Source organism: Mus caroli, unplaced genomic scaffold, assembly GCF_978045245.1.
Source record: "Mus caroli unplaced genomic scaffold, Mus_caroli_1 scaffold_11, whole genome shotgun sequence".
Classification (NCBI taxonomy): Eukaryota; Metazoa; Chordata; class Mammalia; order Rodentia; family Muridae; genus Mus; species Mus caroli.
In genome coordinates, this window is record NW_028227266.1 from 54,715,544 (window position 1) to 54,735,508 (window position 19,965).

General features: G+C 40.2%; 1 protein-coding gene across 2 annotated transcripts in view; it reads right to left on the minus strand.

The window, feature by feature from the left end:
- Peak1 (pseudopodium enriched atypical kinase 1) overlaps nucleotides 1-19,965 on the minus strand; it is a 219,129-nt gene that overhangs the window by 177,278 nt on the left and 21,886 nt on the right. The gene's annotated exons all lie outside the window — the stretch shown is intronic.

Consider the following 19,965-nt stretch of genomic DNA (forward strand, 5'->3'; position numbering starts at 1 on the left):
TCCCACACGGACAGATAATGCTGCTTCCAGAAGCTGTAGGTTATTAGACAGAAATCCCAGTGCTGCGTATGGGAACTTTCCTGAGTTGTTGGTCAGGGAGGCTCATGAAGGTCCCAAAACAATACAGGCTCTTGGTTACCATTGCTCTTGCTTTCCCACCGGAAAAGATGATAAGGCCCTACTGATGAAGACATCAAGACACCACGCACTACTTTTACAGGCAGAGAAAATTAAGCTGGAACTGAGCTGGAAGCCTCTTCCCTGCTGGCAAGCTTTCACGATACTAGTGGGTTGCTGGGGGAGAAAAGCCATCAAATCTTACCCAGCCACGAACTTTGCATGCTACAATACCAACCTGTCAGACAAGAGGTACCCACTGGTACAAGAGGTATGACTGTCATCACCTTTCTGATTGGATCTGAGGCCTACTCTGTGGGGAGGAATCATATCTGACACTGTAAATATATGGTCAAAAGCCCATAGCTGGGAAGGTCATGGGCTACAAGGAACCAACTACACATTTGGCTAAGTAACATTTATCAAGCTGCCCTCTAGATATTTATGTTTATACACACAGGTTAGTGCTGAGCTCAGCCTTGGTCAGAAAAAGTTTTTGCACTGGGCAGTAGTAAATACAAAGACTCAAAGTGATAAGGATATGGTCAACCCTAAACAGGACATCTATGGGCTTAGAGATCCCAGAAGTGGGAGCAGAAAGAACAGAAGAGATGAAGGCTGGGGACTGGGGATGGGGTTAGGGTGTTGGAAATAGCATAGCTATTGAGCCCATGAACTCACACAGTTATGGTTAACTGCTCAAGACCCATTGTGTGGGTTCTGGGAATCAAACTCCGATCTTCTGGAAGAACAGCAAGTGCCCACCCTGGCCAGAACAAGGGTGTTGGGAGATGCTACACTTGCATACTCAGGGGCTGTACTCTATGTGTGTGTGAACTTTATATGGTCAAACAAGGAGTGAAACCTGATACCTGTCAGGATGATAAATCCTTACTAGGATTGATGATGGGGCTGCCACTGGTTTCTTAGTGCCAGGTTGGGAGCAGGAAAGGAGTTAACTCCTGCTGTCCTCATCTGAGGTATCCAAGGTTAAAGTTCCTCCATGATCCCTGTCCATTACAGTCCCACACATGCATACATATAGGTAAAAGATACATTAAAAACAAAAGAAAAAAATATGTAGTATAGACATTCTGTGCCCACAAAGCTTCAAATTATATCTGATTCTTTACCAAAAGAATTTGGTGGCTTCTGAACTGAGTATTTCACAAAGAGATAAAACAGGAGCTGGAGACATGACATAGCAGTTAAAAACACTGGCTGCTTTTTCAGAGGACCTAGGTTCAATTCCCAGAACCATCATAGCAGGTCACAACCATTTGTAACTCCAGTCTCAGGGGAATCTGGCACTCTCTCTTGGTACTGCATGTATGTGGTGCAAATACATACTAGCAGGCAAAACACCCACATATAAAAAAAATAAAATTTGTCATGTAAATAAACATGTAAGTAGGCAAGTTCGCAGCTAAATGTACATACAAGCAGGTTATTTGTGAGTTAGTTAACACAGGAGCAAATAAGTAACACGGGACTGAATATCGAGGAGAGAACACCAAGACTGTGGAATCCGACCAGGCCAGAGGCCCTGGGCTGACACTATGTTCCTACAAGGGGGCAGGTTACAGAAAAGTCTTCAACAAGTCTACTGTTTCATTGATGTCAGGGGACAAGATAATAAAACCAGAACCAGGTTCTATGACATTTTGACTTTGCTGTTTTGCACACAAATACAAATTTCTGGACATTCTAGTAAAACTGGGCAGAAGTAGGGAACCCACAGCTACCACACTTTCCTAAGATCAAGAAAGTAGCCCAGAAACCAAGGACTGGAACTCCCACCCAACAAAGGCAAGACCTGATATCAACACCTACAAACATTCAATCATCATGGCTCCAGATGCCTAGCCACTGGCACAAACAGCCAAGACAATATGCTCCCACCACAACCCAGTAACTCTACTATGGTAGGCCCTAAAAAATGCAATATAGCTGAAGAGCAAGACAAGAGCTTCACAATACCAACTATGAATGTGTTAAAGGACCTTCATGAGGATACAAGTAAACCGCTTACTGAAATTTGTGAAAACGCAAGGAAATAATGGAATAAAATAATGAAAACAATTGAAGACAAGGAAGTAGAAATTGAATCACGAAGGAAACCCCAAACTGAGATAAAAGTGAAAATAAAAATATCAAAGTCAAAGAAAAACCTCAGAGGTAGGCCTCCCCAACAGAATGTAAAACATGGAAGAGAAAATCCCAAGCATTGACGATAAGGTAGGTTTCTTCTTTTGACTGGATACCTCAGTCAAAAATATGTTAAAGCTAAAAACTCAAGACCAGTGGTGGTGGTGAATGTCTTTACTGACGGCACTCAGGAGGCAGAGTCAAGTGGATCTCTCCAGTTTCGAGGCTAGCCTGACCTTCAGAGAGAGCTCCAGGACAGCCATGACTGCCCAGAGAAACCGTGTCTTAAAAAGCAAAACAAGAGTCTAAAAATTCCAGGTACAAAACATCCAGGAAATCTGGGACAGTATGAAAAGAACAAATCTAAATAATAAGAACAGAGGAAGGAGGAAAAAAAAAAAAGCCAGGCCAAAGGCACAGAAAATATTTTTAACAAAAGAAGCAGGTGTCTCTTAAGCTACATAAAGTTTAACAGAACACCAAAAAGGGCCAGAAAAGAAATTCCCCATGTCAAGTAATACTCAAAACACTGCATGTACAGAACACAGAAAGGCAGTAAAAGCTGCAAGGAAAGAAGAGCAGTGGTGCATTGAATGTAAACTAGCAAAAATAATCATTTGAAAATAACAGTAGGTAAGTGTGGTAGTTTCAATGAGAATGGCCTCCACAGATTCATAGGGAATGGTACTACTAGGAGGCGTGGCCTTGCTGGAGTAGGTGTGGCCTTGTAAGTGTCAAGTGTGTCACTGATGGTGGGCTTTAAGGTTTCAAACACTAAAGCCAGACCCACTGTCTGTCTCTCTTTGACTCTTTATTTCTCTGCCTCTCCCTCTCTCTTTGTCTCTGTCTGTCTCTTTCTCTCAGCCTCTCTCCCTCTCAATCTCCCTCTCTCTCACCCTGCTGCCTGCTGATATAGATGTAGAACTCTCAGTTACCTCTCCAGCAGCATGTGTGTCACCATGCTTCCCACCATGACAACACTGGACTCAACTTCTGATCTGTAAGCCAACCCCTAGTAAATGTTTTCCTGTGTAAGAGTTGCTGTAGTTATAGTGCCTCTTCACAGCAATAGAAACCCTAACTAAGCTTGATAATGTTGCAGATTCTAAGTTGAAAGTCCTGAAGACATTCTTCATCAGTGGGCTTTGGTTTTACTGGTTCTACCTTAAGAGACATACATACATCAATCATCATCATCGTCATCCTGCTGCCAGCCATGACAATGACACTCTGATCCTGATCACATCATCTTGCAGTTCTTCCACCAATACCTTTTCTTCAGTTTGACAGCACTTGTTTCAAAATGGCAAATACTTGCATCTGTATCTGCATCTGCTTGACCATCTAACTGAGTTCTCTTCCTTATCCACACTGACTCTCATGCCAACCACCTCATCTACTAGATTGTGCCTGCTGCAGTCTTCCATTACTACCAGCAACAGCACTTGAACCTGAATACCTGCAGACATTTAGGCCATGGCAGCTGGCAAGGGTCCAAAATAAATACTTTTTTTTAAAGTTATCAAACCCTTAGATTTAATATGCAAATTACCAGTACTCAAAGTAGTTGAACCACTTCTGCTTGAGTTCTGAGCCTTTATTAACATAAAAATGCAATACACCTGCAAAATCAAACAAACCCTGAGTGTTTAAGGTTGAACTATTCTTTTATAACATTAAGCACATTAACAGAGCTAAGACTTTTCACATGCTGAATACTTTGGTTTCCTTTTCACTAAATTTATTCTACAAACGGTAACAACTGATATTCCATTCAATCTAATCTAATTCAATGCTATTTAAATATGTGCTTAATAATATTATGATATGATACACATTCCATTGGAAATAGTCTTTACTAATTAGACTATTGGGAAATAAATGATAAGCAATGTTGATAAATAAAAATGAAGCTATCAGAAAACCTAAAACCACTCCTATTCAAAATCATCTCTGAAACAAACCATTAGCAACTCAACTTTATTGTCCCCTTGAACACTAGATATAAACACACACCAAGACAACCATTTTTACTACACAGTTTCAAGAGAAAACTCCTAATTAGATACTTATAAAAACATCACTTGCAGCTGGGCTTGATAGTGTGTGCCTTTAATTCCAGCACTCAGGGGTAAAAAGAGGTGGACCTCTGTGAATTCCAGGCCAGCCTGGTCTACCCTGGTCTACATAGTGAGCTCCAGAACAGCTAGGACCACACAGAGAGACATGTGTGTGTGTGTGTGTGTGTGTGTGAGAGAGAGAGAGAGAGAGAGAGAGAAGGAGAAGGAAGAAGAGGAGGAGGAAGAAGAGGAGAAAGAAGAGGGAAGGAAGAGGAGGAGGAAGAGGATGAAGAAGGGGGAGGAGGAGGAAGAAGAAGAGGAAGAGAAGGGAGGAAAGAAAGTCACTTGCTCACTTTTGTATTTCACACAAATTCTAGCAGAGAAAAGATGTTTTCAGATGACTCAATGAGCTAAATTGTCAGTGTCTTACAGGGTCATCATTGCTGTGATGAAGCACAATGACTAGAGCATCTTAGGGAGGAAATGGTTTATTTGGATTACACCTCCACATCACTGTTCATCAATGAAGGAAGTCAGGGCAGGAACTCAAACAGGACAGGAACCTGGAGGCAGGAGCTAATGCAAAGGCCACAGAGGAGTGCTGCTTGCTGGCTTGCTCCTCATGGCTTGCTCAGCCTGCTTTCTAACAGAACCCAGGAGCCACAATGGGGTGGCTCTTCTACATCATTCACTAAGTTAAAAAAAAAAAAAAAAAAAAAAAAAAAGGCCCTGGAACAGTGTTTTTTCAATCTGTGGGGTCACTACTCCTTTGGAGCAAAAAGACCTTTTGGCAGGAGTCACCTAGGAACATGGAAAACCATAGATATTTACATTGCAATTTATAACAGTAGCAAAATTACAGTTACAAAGTAACAGTGAAACTAATTTTACAGTCAGGAGTCACCACAACATGAGGAACTGTATGAAAGGCTCACAGTACGAGGAAGACTGAGAGCCACTGCCCTACAGGCTCACCTCCAGCCTCATCTTATGGAGGTCTTTTCTCAGTTGAGGATACCTCCTCTCTGATGACTCTACTTTGTGTCAAGTTGTCTTGTATAGAGTCACAGAGAAACCATTTTCTCTATTTCCCATGACGTTACTGCTGTGGTTCTCAACCTGTAGGTCGTGAGGTGGTCATGCAACCTTTGCATGGGGGTCCGAGTATCAGATATCCTGCTTATCAAATATTTACATTACAATCCATAACAGTAAATTAAAATTATGCAGTAGCAACAAACATAATTTTATGGTTGGAGTCACCACAAACGTGAAAAAAACGTATTAAAGGGTCACAGCACTAGGAAAGCTGAGAAGCACTGCTCTACTGTATTTCAAAGACCTGAGTCATTCTGGCAATAAAACCAGAACCTACACAACTACAGATGTCTGACATTTTCCAGAGTTCTCTGAAATAAAAGAGATGTGTTCCCCAATCCCTAAAGTAGAAGATGATACAGTGTTTTGCTCTTGCTGTCTGCTATATTTAGATGGCTTTGAATTAAATTATGCAGCATATACAAATACAATCTTGAAGGGGTCCACATAATTGCTTCTGACAATCTGGAAACAAAAGCTCCTATTCACAGAAAAGATGACAGGCAACTGGAATCTGACAGGCTGGTTATTTACTGCATTTTCTGCACATTTGAATTTGTAGGCCTCCATAGCCATTAAGCAAAATTAGCTTCATGATGTCAGCCAAAAAGCCTCACAGGCAACAGTTTGATGTCATTACAAAACTAGCATCCTCAATCTGTTTGCTCATTAGAAGTCTCTTGGTAAACCAAAGAGATTTTAATTGTAATCTTGCTCTATCGATGCTTAGTACAGCCCTGAATGCTAACAAATCCCTATAGTCCCTCCTTTTCCTAGGTAAAGAGAATTTGGATACAGTTGAAGAAACTTCTATATCAAACACTCCAGTAGTTCTCTAACCAAAAGAAAGCAATTTTTCTTTTTTCTTTTTGTAAAGATTTGTTTATTTTATGTATGTGAGTACACTGTCAATCTCTTCAGGCACACCAGAAGAGGGCATCAGATCTCATTACAGATGGTTGTGAGCAACCATGTGGCTGCTGGGAATTGGACTCAGAATCTCTAGAAGAGCAGTCAGTGCTCTTAACCACTGAGCCACCTCTCTAGCTCAGGAAGCAATTTCAAAAGTCATAATGTGGTGTCATTTATCCAACTTGAAAAGCAAGTGCACAAAAGTGTTTTGACCTTTGTGATGATCTGAATGAGACAAGACCCATAGACTCATATATTTGGATATTTGGTTCCCAGTCGGTGGACTGTTTAGGATGGATTAAAAGGTGTGGCTTCGTGGAAGGAAGTGGGTCACTGAAGTGGGCTTCAAGGCTTCAGAAGCCCACACCATTCCCAATCTCCCTCTCTTTCTGTCATGGGCTTGTGGGTCGAAGGTAAAGTCTGCTCCCCCACTATGCCTGCCTGTCTGCTGCCATGCTGCCCGCCACGAAGATCAAGAACTAAGCTTCTGAAATTGTAATATGTTCCTAGTCACATGTTTCCTTTTATAAGCTGCCTTATTCATGGTGTCTTTTCTTTTTCTTTTTAATTTTTTTTAGGTATTTATTTCATTTACATTTCCAATGCTATCCCTAAAGTCCCCCATACCCCTCCCCACTCCTCTACCCACCCACTCCCACTTCTTGGCCCTGGCGTTCCCCTGTACTGAGGCATACAAAGTTTGCACAACCAATGGGCCTCTCTTTCCACTGATGGCCAACTAGGCCATCTTCTGATACATATGCAGCTAGAGACATGAGCTCCAGGGGGTACTGGTTAGTTCATATTGTTGTTCCACCTATAAGATTGCAGACCCCTTTAGCTCCTTGGATACTTTCTCTAGCTCCTCCATTGGGGGCCCTGTGATCCATCCAATAGCTGACTGTGAGCATCCACTTCTGTGTTTGCTAGGCCCCCATGGTGTCTTTTCAAAACACAACAATGACTAAGATAACCTTCCTCTGTTCCTGGCGTCTCTGAATTCACTGTACATTTTCATACACTTAGACCTTTACCTTTCTACCCCAGTTCATTTAGAATCTCCTCAAACATATTTGGCAAAATATTTTACTTATAATGGAAGTCTTACTGGTCACTACCCCCTCAAAAAAGTTCTCATAATTCTTGCCCTATATAGTTATCCAACTTCTGTTTATCAGTATCTCAGTGTTCTCAAAAATTATGAACTTAATTCCAGCAATTTAGAGGCAGAGGCAGATGGATCTCTTTGAGATTGAGACCAACCTGGTCTCCACAGCAAGTTCCAGACCAGACAGAGACCCTATCTAAATAGATAGACAGTTAGACACATAGACAGACAGACAGACCAACCCTTCTCTGTAACATTTTCATACATGTATTTTGATGATCATGTTCATATCCCTCATTACCTTTTTTTTTGCCCTGCCTGCACTCTCACCCTTGATCACTTCCTCTTCCTAGTCTCCTTTATACTCTCATGAAAAAACAAAAAACAAAAACAAACAAAAAACCCCACCTAGATTCTTTATATGAGAAAAATGTGCAATATGAGCTTTTCTGAAGCAGGCTTATTTCATATAAAATGATGATCAAGTTCCATTCATTTTAATACAAACAAGATTGCAAGCTTCATCTGCCCTATGCACTTTTTACAGACCTCCAATAAGTACCTCACAAACTAGTAGTGATTGTCTCTTAATAGAAAGCACGCTCTCTGTAGCTAGTACCTGAACACCTCCTGACAAAACTAGCATTAAGACAGTATACTTCAGCACATCTCAAAGCAATGGCCGAAGTACCTAAATACTTTGTAATGTAGTGTGGCCCTGTCACTGCCTCATGTCCCACCAGCTCTGAGGTACCTGCTGAAAGCATGATCTACCACCACAATAACCCAGCAACCAAACAGAAAAGCTTGACACAGAATAAAGATGGGAAAACCTTGACTTCTTCAAATCTACGATCTAGTGCTAGGGCCATCTTGGCTAGGTGGTGCCTCTGTTGTACTGTCTGATTTGTACTCTAAATTATACTCTTGTGCTTTATATCCAAAGCAAAGGGCACTGTCCTTTTCATAGTCTGTGTTAATTCTTTGCCATGATAAATGAGGGCATATCAGACCTACCTATGACTCAATTTTCCAATGGTCAATCCTGTCAAAGTTGTATAGACACTAGCCAAATTTGCAAGAAAACGAGAGATATCTTAAAACTACAGAAGAAAATGGCTATGTCTACCTGTTTTCTACGCTGCCTTTAGCTTCTGGTGAAATAAGTTCTTAGTTTGATAACAAGGACAAAAATCTTCAGTATGCTACTCTATAGAGTATATAACTCTAATTTTTTTATGTTTTTAAGCAAAGTTTAATTTTATTTTTCTTTTTAAGTTTTTCGAGAAAGGGTTTCTCTGTGTAGCCTTGATTGTCCTGGAACTCACTCTGTAAACCAGGCTGACCTCAAACTCAGATCCACCTGCCTCTGCCTGCTGAGAGCTAGGATTAAGGGCATGGGCCTTCACTGTCCAGACTATACTCTTTTAACCATCCCCAGTGATCACAACTTCTCATCAATGTCTCAGTCAAGGAGACAAATATCACTAAAGAAGAACATAAGTAATTAATTCAGGAGCAGGAAAAGGTAATAATGAGAAGAGTCAATTAATTATAAACAGCATGTCTAATTACAGATTTTGCTAGGGGCTCCAGATACTTTTAATTAGTTTTACCTGGTATATTAATTATAAAATAGAACATCTCAAGAGAATGTTCTAATCACAGAAGTTAACTGAGTATATAAAATCAGAATTTAAGTTATCTTTATAATTTAATAATTAAATGTTCAATAATATAGGATAATTACTTTGAAAGTCATTGATTAAATATGTACTATATATTATTCAAGTTAGGACATTACTAAAGAAACAACAGAATCACTTAAAAAGCCATAAGGAAACAAGTGTGCAACTGAAACATGAATAAATATGTAGCTTTAGTAAGAAGTTTGTATTGTTCTTTTGTTCTACTTATTTATTTTTATTTATTTATTTTTGAGACAGGATCTCTCTATGTAGCCCTGGCTGTCCTGGAACTCACTATATAGACCAGATTGGCCTCAAACACTCAGAGATCCATTTGCCTCTGCCTCTGGAGTGCTGGAATCAATGTGTATGCTATCATGCCAAGTCAAAAACATGAATTTTGAATTTAAAAAATGGTAATATAACAACATTTTAAAGCTATTTACCTTCCAGGAGGGAAATCATCTTTCAGACATGCGGTATGTAATTTCAGAGATCCCTAAGATTGAAGTGTTGTCCTTTTTAAATTTTAAATTAATGTATGTATCCACCTATGTGACTTTATCTGTATGCATATGCCTGCAGAGGCCAGAGGGCGTCAGGTCCTGGAACTGAGCTATAGGTAATTATGAACCATTTGATATAGATGCTGGGAAGCAAACTTGGGTTCTCGGTAAGAACAATAAGCATTCTTAAACACTGATCCATCTCCCTAGCCCCATTAAGGGCCTTTTGAAAAATTCATATGAAAGTCTATTATGCAGAAGGTTCCTATATACATATACATATTTTTAAAAGAATCTAGGTGGAGTTACCCTCTATTTAAACAGGACAGTAATGCCCACCATGTGCTAACAAAAAGCTCAGTGCCAGGAAGGGGTTACGTCTGAGTTGTTGGCCAGTGAGGTCGCATAGACACCCTCAAGACACTATGGGCTGTTGCCAATGCTCTTGTTTACACTCTAGAACTTGATGGTAAGATCCTTCTGCTGAAAACATCTTATACATGAGTCACAAACACAGAGAAATCAAGCTGCTACTGACCCAGAAGCTCCACCCTTACTAGCTAGCATTTATAGCATGTGAAGTACTAGTCATGCTAGAGAGGCAAATGTCATCATCAAACATGACCTCTGTGACCTACAATAAATAACCAACTTGGCAGGATGTGTGCCCACAAGTGCAACAGTGGTGCTACAGTAAGAGGAGTAACCAACTACTTCCTAGCTGGATTTCAGGCCCACTCCATAACATGACACCTTTATCGGAGCACTTAAAAAACACAAACATTACTTTTTTTTTTCAATGCTGGAAAGAAGAGCAATGACAGAAGCTTACCTAATTTCAACTCTGTCCCATTAATCCAACATTAATCTTTAAATAATGTGTTATGCCCTACGTATAGTATGATATTGACAAAGTCTCAAGCAAGAAGAATCACATATTTATTTAGGAAAATTAAGAAGACCATCCACATTTGAAGGAAAGTATAATGGTTGTTTTTGGTTGGTTGGTTGGTTTGAGACAGGGTCTCTCTACGTAGCCCTGGCTGTCCTGGAACTCACTGTGTAGACCAGGCTGGCCTCAAACTCACAGACATCAAACTGCCTCTGCCACCAAGTGCTGAGGTTAAAGGAGTATGCCATTATGCCCAGTTTAGAATAGTTGTTAAATTAGAAAAATTAAATCATAGTGTATCTTAATTGTAAGAAAAGTTTCTGAATCCTTAAAAAATCGATTTTTAAATTTTTATAAATGTTTATTTTGGGAAGGAGGCAGTGTCATGGTACATACGTAGAGACCAGGGGACGACATTCAGGAGTGAGTTGTTGCCTTTGCTATGTGGATCCCAAGGATCAACTAAGGTGGTCAGACCTGGAGGTAAGTGTCTTTACATCCACCTCACTGGCCCCAAAGTCAGACTCAATTACCAAGCACATTCTGAGCATCCAGCTCTCTCCCTTTTCTGAAACCATCACAGAGGTTCTCTGAGAGACAGAAGAATGCTACTGTGGATTTTTAAGTAAGGATGTCACAGTGAAAATCATGCTTTAAGATTAATAACATTTGGAGCTGGAGATGGCTCAGTGGTTAAGAGAGCTTTTTGCTCTGATGGAGGATCTACATGGCAACTCACAGCTGGCTGTAACTCCAGTTCCAGGAGACCCAATGCCTGCTTCTGACCTCTGCAGGCACCTGCATGCAGGTGATGTACATAAACTCACATAGGCATGCACATACATACATATATACATACATACATACATACATACATACATACATACATACATACGTTTAAAAAATGAAAAAAAAAAACAAACCTTTTAAAAAAAGATCAAAACCATACAAAATCATCTAGGACCACAGCTGGAAAACAAGAGAAGCAAGAAAAGCAATGGAATACGAGGTGACGGCTGATCCAAAGAGAACAGGGGAGCAGCTTTAAGAACAGTAAAGAAGAGCTGAATCTGATCTTTCCAATAAACTCTCCATTTTTATTATCAATTTGGTTTATACTGGAAATAGGTAGATACAAGACAGTAATTACTTTTCTAATTTGTCTGATGGGAGAAAGGGAACCTGAAGAGTTCACTCGTGAAGCATAGATCAACTTCTTTCATCCAGGTTACAGAGTGTCTCAAATTCAATCACCAGAAAATTATCTTTTTCAATTACACTAATTCTCCTGGCATTTTCTCCCCAAATACCTTAAGAGCAAATTAAAGGCACTCATTTGGTCTTTACTGCTGCTCTGATGGCAATTAGCTTGTCTCCTCATCTCTGGGTGCACTTACCTCTACCCTGTCTTCACCCACCTACCCCTACCCTCACTAACAGTCAGGGCAAAACACAATCAAAAGATCTAATTCCTTCTGACCTGGAAGTGACACTAAAAGAGATCACACACTCTTGCCAAAATTAATGAAACTAGAATAAGAACCTAGGAGCATTGAATTCCTAATGTCAGGGGATTTTTGTGTTTGAGTGTTTGTTTGAGACAGGACCACATTATCCCAGGCTGGCCTCATGTTTGTGTAGTGCTAAGGATTAAATCTAGGGCTTCATGCATGGTAGGCAAGTACTCTAACCAACTGAGTTACAGCTCTAGGCCTAATGTTAGATCTTTTAGGATAATCTTCATATATTCTTTACCTCACACATACCAAAGAAAAGAAGAAAAAAGAAGAATTCTTAGATAATGAAACACAAAAAGGCTCCATTCCCCCACTTTTTTTTTTTTTTAGTTTTACTTCAGTGAGAGCAAAGTGGCTAACAGACAAGCATAATAAATCAGAGTCTGAGAAGCTCCACAGTCAACATCCAGGGGAGACTCCATAGCATTCAGAACTGTCATCACCTGACGCCCCAATCCTTTCCCATGACACTTTTCCTTGCCGAAGTGATAAATTAAACTCACCTTCTCCCAGAAACTTGGAGCCTGAAGCATAACCCTCCAATCACACAAATAAAATGACTTTTCCTCCTTTACCTACCAAAGTTCTCAGAAGGTGAGCTACCAAGATGGCTATGCAGGCCTGACAAACTAAGCCTAATCCCTTGAACCCACCAAGAAAGGAGAGACCCGACCTCTGACCTCCACGTATTCATGTGGCACTCTTGCTTGCTTGCCCTCTCCCTATTAAAAAACCTCTGCAGTGTTGTCCATTCACTGGTGAATGCTTGCCATCTTCTAGGTACCAACATGACTTAGATCTAGCACTGTGCTCGGCCTGGCCATAATGCTGCTTCCCTCTTCGTCTTCTACTCTATCTATTCTTCCTACTCACTAGAAAGTTGTAAGCACATCTGGAATATGGCCACTAGCTTCTTAAGAGAAAATCCAATGGGGATTAAATAACTGCACAGAGAACTTTCCATGTAAGGATCAAAGGGCTCATCCAATCTCCAAAATGAATTTTTATTAATAGTCATACTACTGCTAAGACAAATCTTTAAACACTTTATGTTCATGTATCCACTTCGAAAATGTACTCATACATTATCTTCTAAATTATCAAAATGCTGAGATATAAAGTGTGTTTACAGCCAGATATGGTAGTGCACACTTAACAACTGCGGCACTGGGGACGGGGACAGCACAGGGATCACTACAAGCTCCAGGGCAGCCTAGGCTACACAGTGAGTCCACAGTGGGAATACTGGTGGCTTTTTTGTTGTGGGGATCTTCTTAAGTAGGATAACTGTTAAAGGATGCATCAAACTCTGGTAGCTGACTACAGAGTGGACAGGCAGTTGTACAGTTAGTGTGCAATTAGTGTGGAAAGCAAAAGGAATGTTCAAGAAAAATAACATTTAAAGACTACAGATACACAGTAGAGATATGGAAGGGCCAGGGGAAGGACTGAAGGAGCTAGAGGGGACTACAATCCCATAGGAAAAACAACAATATCAACTAACCGGACCCGCCCCCCTCAACCCCCCCCCCCCGAGTTTCCAAGGATTAAACCACCAACCAAAGAATATACATGGAGGAACCCATGACTCCAGATACATATGTAGCAGAAGATGGCCTTATCTGGCATTAATGGGAAGGGAGGCCCTTGGCCCTGTGGAGGCTTGATGCCCCAGCATAGGAGGATGCAAAAGCTGTGAGGTGGGAGTGGATAGGTGGGGGAGCACTCTCTTAGAAGCAGGGGGGAGGAGGGATGATGTAGGGGAGTTGCAGAGGGGAGACCAGGAAGGGGACATTTAAAATGTGAACAAATAAAATAACCAATTAAAAAAAAAAAAAAAAGACTACAGCTACAGCTTCAAGCCCACTGCAATCCCGCTGTGATGTTACTCTTGGATGTCAATTCGACAGATCTATAATCACCTTTTTCTTTTTTTTTTTCCTTTTCCTTTTCCTTTTCTTTTTCTTTTCCTTTCTTTCTTCCTTTCTTTCTTTCTTTCTTTCTTTCTTTCTTTCTTTCTTTCTTTCTTTCTTTCTTTGTTTAAAGCCTCTAGATACACCTGTCAGGGGTTATCTAGGTTAATTGAAGAAGTGAAAGACCCACTTTAACTGGGCAGCACCATTTTATCCACTGGGATCTTGAACTGAATAGAAAGGAGGAAGCCGGCTGCACAGCAGTGTTCTCCTCTCTCTGCTTCCTGACTGCTAACAGTGGCCGAGCTACCTTGAGCTCCCGCTGCCAGCACTTCACTGGCATGCGTGATAAACTGAACCCTTGCACTGAGCTAAATGACACCACTTTCGGTTGCTTTTAGTGGGCATTTTATCAGAGTAACAAGAAACTAATGTGCAATATAGTTTTCATACATGTTTCAGGAAGTTGGTTTTAATAAACACAGAACTGTGGTTTAAGATTCTCAACATTTGAAATCTTAAGCGCTAAGATTAGATGACTGCAAACCCACCATTTAAAAGCATTTTCTAAATGTACTCTCTGTATACTTTTACTGGCTCCATCTCTAAAATCTACCAATCCTAAGAAAATACTTAGAATAAAAAACTAAAACTGTAACAAGGTGTGAAGGTGCATGCCTAGAATCTCAGCACTAGAGACAGGCTGAAGCAGGAGAATCACAAATTCAAAACCAGTATAGACTATATTAGTGACTATAAGGCTATCCTGGGTCACACACACACACATACCCCACACCACTACCTACATAAAATGTAAACAAACAAACAAACAAACAAAAAAGCTTTTGTAACAAAACAATTCAACTTCATGTCAAGTAGATTGCAAATAAAAATAGAAGTCATCAGCTGGAATCAGGAAGGTAAAATCCCAACCAACTTATTTACCTTAATAATAAGAATATATTGGTGAACTCAATACTAGTTGAATTAGTACTGATCAGAATGAACTAGACTTAACTAGACTCAAATTTTAGTGCAGAAACTGCAAATCACAAAATAGTGTGTTTTGTCCTTTCTCGTCCCTTGCCTGCTGCCAGGCACCTGCTCTAGATGCTCTCGAGCAGAGGAATCCGCAACAGTGCCCTTCTTCCAAGTGCAAACCTAAGTCAGGATGTCAGTTAAAAACAGAAATCCAAAATTTAATTTGGTGACTATCTACTGAAGTATTGAGTATACCTTCCTTGAATGGTACTAGATTTTCAATGTATCATTTAAAAACACACAAAGAAAACTAAAAATCTATACATGGAGCCAAGCAGGTTAACCTGTGAGTTTTAAATTCTGCACGCTCTGAGTATGAGATCTTACATCTTCCCACTCCGCTCTTTGCCCACAGTATCCTCACAGTACAATGCTACTCACTCAGTACTCCTAGAACCACTGTCTTAGCAGTGCTCAGTGCTTGTGTTCCAGTAACTCTTCCTTCACTTTCATGATGGCCTTAAAGCAGAAAAGGGGGTGATGCTGGAATTGTGGGTATGCTACAGGAATATCCGATACCTCCTTTAGATGAAAAAAGGAAAAGAAATATCTTTAATAAGGAAAACCAGTATGTGTAGATTCTGGGACTACCCATGGATCTATTGTCCCACAGATGTGGGAACCATGATATAAACTGCCTGTGTCAGCTAGTAAAAGCTAGAGTCAACTGAGAGGAGGGAACTTCAATTGAAAAAAATGCCTCCATAAGATTGGGCTGTTGCAAGCAAGCGTGGAGGGCATTTTCTTATTTTGTTATTGATGGGGAGGGCCTAGCTCACTGTGGATGCAGACACTCTTGGGCTGGCAGTCCTGGTTTATTAAGAAATCATGTTGAGGAAATCATGAGGAGCAAGGCAGTAAGCAACACTCCTTGATGACCTCTGCATCAGTTCTTGCCTCCAGGTTCCTGCCCTGACTGCCTTTGACAATGAAGGGTGACTTAGAAGAGTAAGCAAAATAAATCCTTTCCTCTCAAGCTGCTTTTGCTCAAAGTGTTTCATGACATCAACAGCAACCCTAACTAAGACACTGCCTATGGCTGCTCTTGTCCTACATCAGCAGTTGGGTAATCATAGTACATCACCCGGCTCTTTACCAAAGTGTTTGCCAGCTCCGGGACTTTTCAAAATAAACTGTATAAAATTTCCTTACCTATTCATCTGTAAATGAAGATGACAGAGCTTACAGAATTCCTTACAGATTGTTGTGTCCACTCAAACTTCTGAATATTTACAATATTTGAACCAACATATATATTTCATGAATTGCTAAGCAAAGCAGAGTTGACTCAACAGCTCAGGTGGAGTGAACTATGAGGCTTAGAATGCAGTCATGTATAACTCGGCAGCACCCTGACTTACTGTGACTCAGCACAGCACTGTCAGAGGAGGCCAGACGATGACAGAAGTCTCTCTGGGTGCCTTTGTTAGGACTACAGGATTTTCAAGTAAGAGAAAATGGCTGCAGGTGAGTAAAACAAATAGACTTTAAAGTTTCATAATAGAAAACAATTGGCTTTCATTCTCAAGCAGCAAATCAAAGGACTAAGTTCCAAATTAAAATGTCAATATCCTTAGTCAGTAAGCATCCAAGGAATTAAATGGAGCACAGCAATTACTGTGTTAACTTTTCACACTCTAAAGTTAAGAAAAGTAGATCTGTTAAACATTCCTCTTCAACCTCACCACCACTGTTCTCCCAGACCAGCCCAACACCTCTCAAGGCCAAGGTCACAAGAAAACCTATATTAGAACTGGGTGCCAAGGCTGCTTTGTTTTGTGGAGGAAATGGACAAAAACGAGGTCACATGGTATAAATATAATCCTTAGAAAATCCTGAAGCCTCAAAGGCACATCTATAAAAGGGTGGTGGCTGGTCAGGTCACTTTATCCTGACAGAGGTAGAAATGTCTACTTAGATGTTATCTGGGACTTGAGATGGCTCACACTAACTGCCTCGGATTAACAGCATTTCAGATTTTCCAAGGAGCAAGCTTAGAGTAGCACAAATGGAAGAGGCTCTGGAGCAAGTCAGAAACAACTCATTTGAGCCATAATTCCAGCACTCATTTTCTGTGTGATCTTGTGCCAATTAATTTACCTCTCTGAGCATCAGTCTCTTCAATGAGGATTATGATGGAGTTATGTTCACAGACCATGGCAATTAAAGCACACATCATAGTGCATCTGGCCCTCAGAATGTTAAATATCAGCTAACTATAACAGGACCACAGGCCAGGAATATAGTCTTCAGGCTTCACTGTCAGATGGGAACTGTCCTTCAACCTTGCTAACATGACAATGTGGACCCAGGTAATAAGGAGTCAGCATCTAAGCTCTTCACTACCACATTGTATATTAAAATGAGCATCTAGGTGTTCCTAAGAATAGCTCCATGCAACACAAAGCGTTTTAAAGCCTTTTTCAGCAATGTGATTTAAAAAAAAAATGCTATTGACTGCAAAAGGCTAATACGATTATGGTTTTAAATTCAATATCTATTTAGGAAACTTAATTTCAATCATAGAAGAAAAAAATAAGCCAAGTTCAAGAACATTTAGCCTGGCTTTACTCACACCCATCAGAAGTGGAACTAAATAAGGAAAGTAAAATGTTATAGTACAAAAACATCTTTTATCCAAGAAAATAACAAAGACCTTTGGTGACATCATAACCCTGAGCCTCTAAGCCAGAGAGCCATTGGTCAAACTCTTATTCTACAGAGGAGAAACTGAAACCAAGAGCCAAATGGACTATCTAGAGCTAGTCAAGGCAGCGCATCACACCAGGTGAAAGAAGGCATTCCACCACACCTGACTCTGGTAGACTCCTCTCAACAGTAAGCTCAGTACCTCATTCGAGTCACATCTCAATTAAAATACAATGTAAAATGTCTAGTTAACGCACAGCAGAAACACACAGGAAAGGAGCAGGTGGGAAGGGAGTTCTACCAAAGTTTTGCATGGGTTTGAGTTTGAGTTTTTTGAGGCAAGGTCTCACTGTGTAATCTGAGCTGGCCTTAAACTATCTAGTCCAGGCAGACCTGCAACTCATGGCAATTTTCTTGCCTCACCCTCCCAAGTGTTGAAATTACAGGCAAATATCACCAGGCCTGGCTCACCACAAATTTTTAAAGGATCAACTTGAATACTAGTAAATGTGTAAACTCTGAACAAAATGCAGACAATGAATCTGTGAATATTACTAATGTTCCAGGCAGTGGTAGAGCATGTCTTTAATCCTAGCACTCAGGAGGCAGAGAAAGACAGATATCCAAGTTCAAGGCCAGCATGGTCTACACTGAGAGAGTTCCAGGACAGCCAGAACCATCCAGAAAACCCCTGTCTTTAAAAAAAAAAAATACATATATAACATTTATATATATATATATATATATATATATATATATATATGATGTTCTTCAACTGTTTCTGTGCTTTGAAACTTTATCATCATCATCATCATCATTTTTTTATGCATATGGATGTTCTGCCTACATGGAGGTCTATGCCTTTGCAAGGCATTGGAATCCTGGAAATGCAGCAGTTATACAAGCTGTGATGTGGGTGCTGGGAATCAAATCTGGGTCCTCTCTGAGAACAGCAAGTATTGTTAACTACTGAACAATCTCTCCAGCCCCTTCTGGGATTTCAATATAAAAATAATTCTGCAAGAGAAATTCTTTCTTCCTATATATTCTACAAAAAACAAAAACAAAAAAAAAAAACTGCCTACAAAGACTTCTTATATTTCTAAAGATCTTTTTCTACAAAAATATCTGTCCTGTTCCTTTAAGTAATATTAATAAATTATAAAATGTTCTCTTCCTTGGGGGAAAAAAGTCAATAACAATACTTTCAAAATGCTGACTTACTATATATGTATAAAACAGAATTAGCATGCTCCCAAACTCTATTCTAAAGGAATAGGAATTCCTTACATTAGGTTACAAATATTTGTATTCAAATATACCTTTTGTTTAAGGCAAAACAGATGGGTTTATTGTTCAAATTCAAAATGATCACATATGGGAAGTGATTTTATCTCTGTTTAACAGCTAATGTTTTTGACTCCTCTTCTGCCAACCTTGCTTAATGTGCACAATTTCTTAGAAATGAACTATGGTGCCAGGTGTGGTGGTTTATACCTATAATCCATTTGGGGGTCAGGAATCTAGAGCCATTCTGGGTTATAGTGCAAGTTCCAGGCTAGCCTGGATTATATGAAACCCTGTCTAGGAAAAAAACAAAAGGAACAGAACAGAACTGTACCATGGTTACAAACAGAACTGAGTTTGCTGGTGCTGCGCAAACCTAATTTTTTAGTGATTTAACTTAATTAAATCACTAAACTAAGTAGAAATGAAAGAAAGGGCTGAGGGGATGATCAGCTAGTGAAGTACTCACCATGCAGGCACGAGAACCAGAGTTCCCAGCACTCCCAGAAAAGAAACCCGGGGCTGGGAAGTGGAGACAGGCAGATCCTCGGAGCTCACTACTGCCAGCCTAATCAGTGAACTCACTGAGGGCCTGTCTCAAAAAATTAAAGTTGATGAGGAATTCACCCAACCACTACTGGTCTGTGGCCTGCCCCTCCAACCACCCCACATACCCACACAAACTCACATCCACCATACAGATACATATACAAAAGAAAAAACCTGGAAACTTATAAGAATTCTTTCCCAAAGCAAACAATTATCTTTTTTTCTGTAGAAAAAAAAAAAAATAGATTAGTGGTTCTGAAGAGAAAGAAACAATTATTCCAAAGAACTACCAGACTTGGCAAGCTATAAAGAGGAGAGAATCACTGAGTCAAACAGCCTCAGCACTTTGGAGAGAGGACAACTGTGGGGACGGCAGCTTTCTTGACAAAACAGTGAGTGAGAGGAGAACTAGCAGCACAGTAAAGGAGGAAACAGGAGGAAAGGTGGAAACCCTACTCAGACAGACTTACACATGGGCAT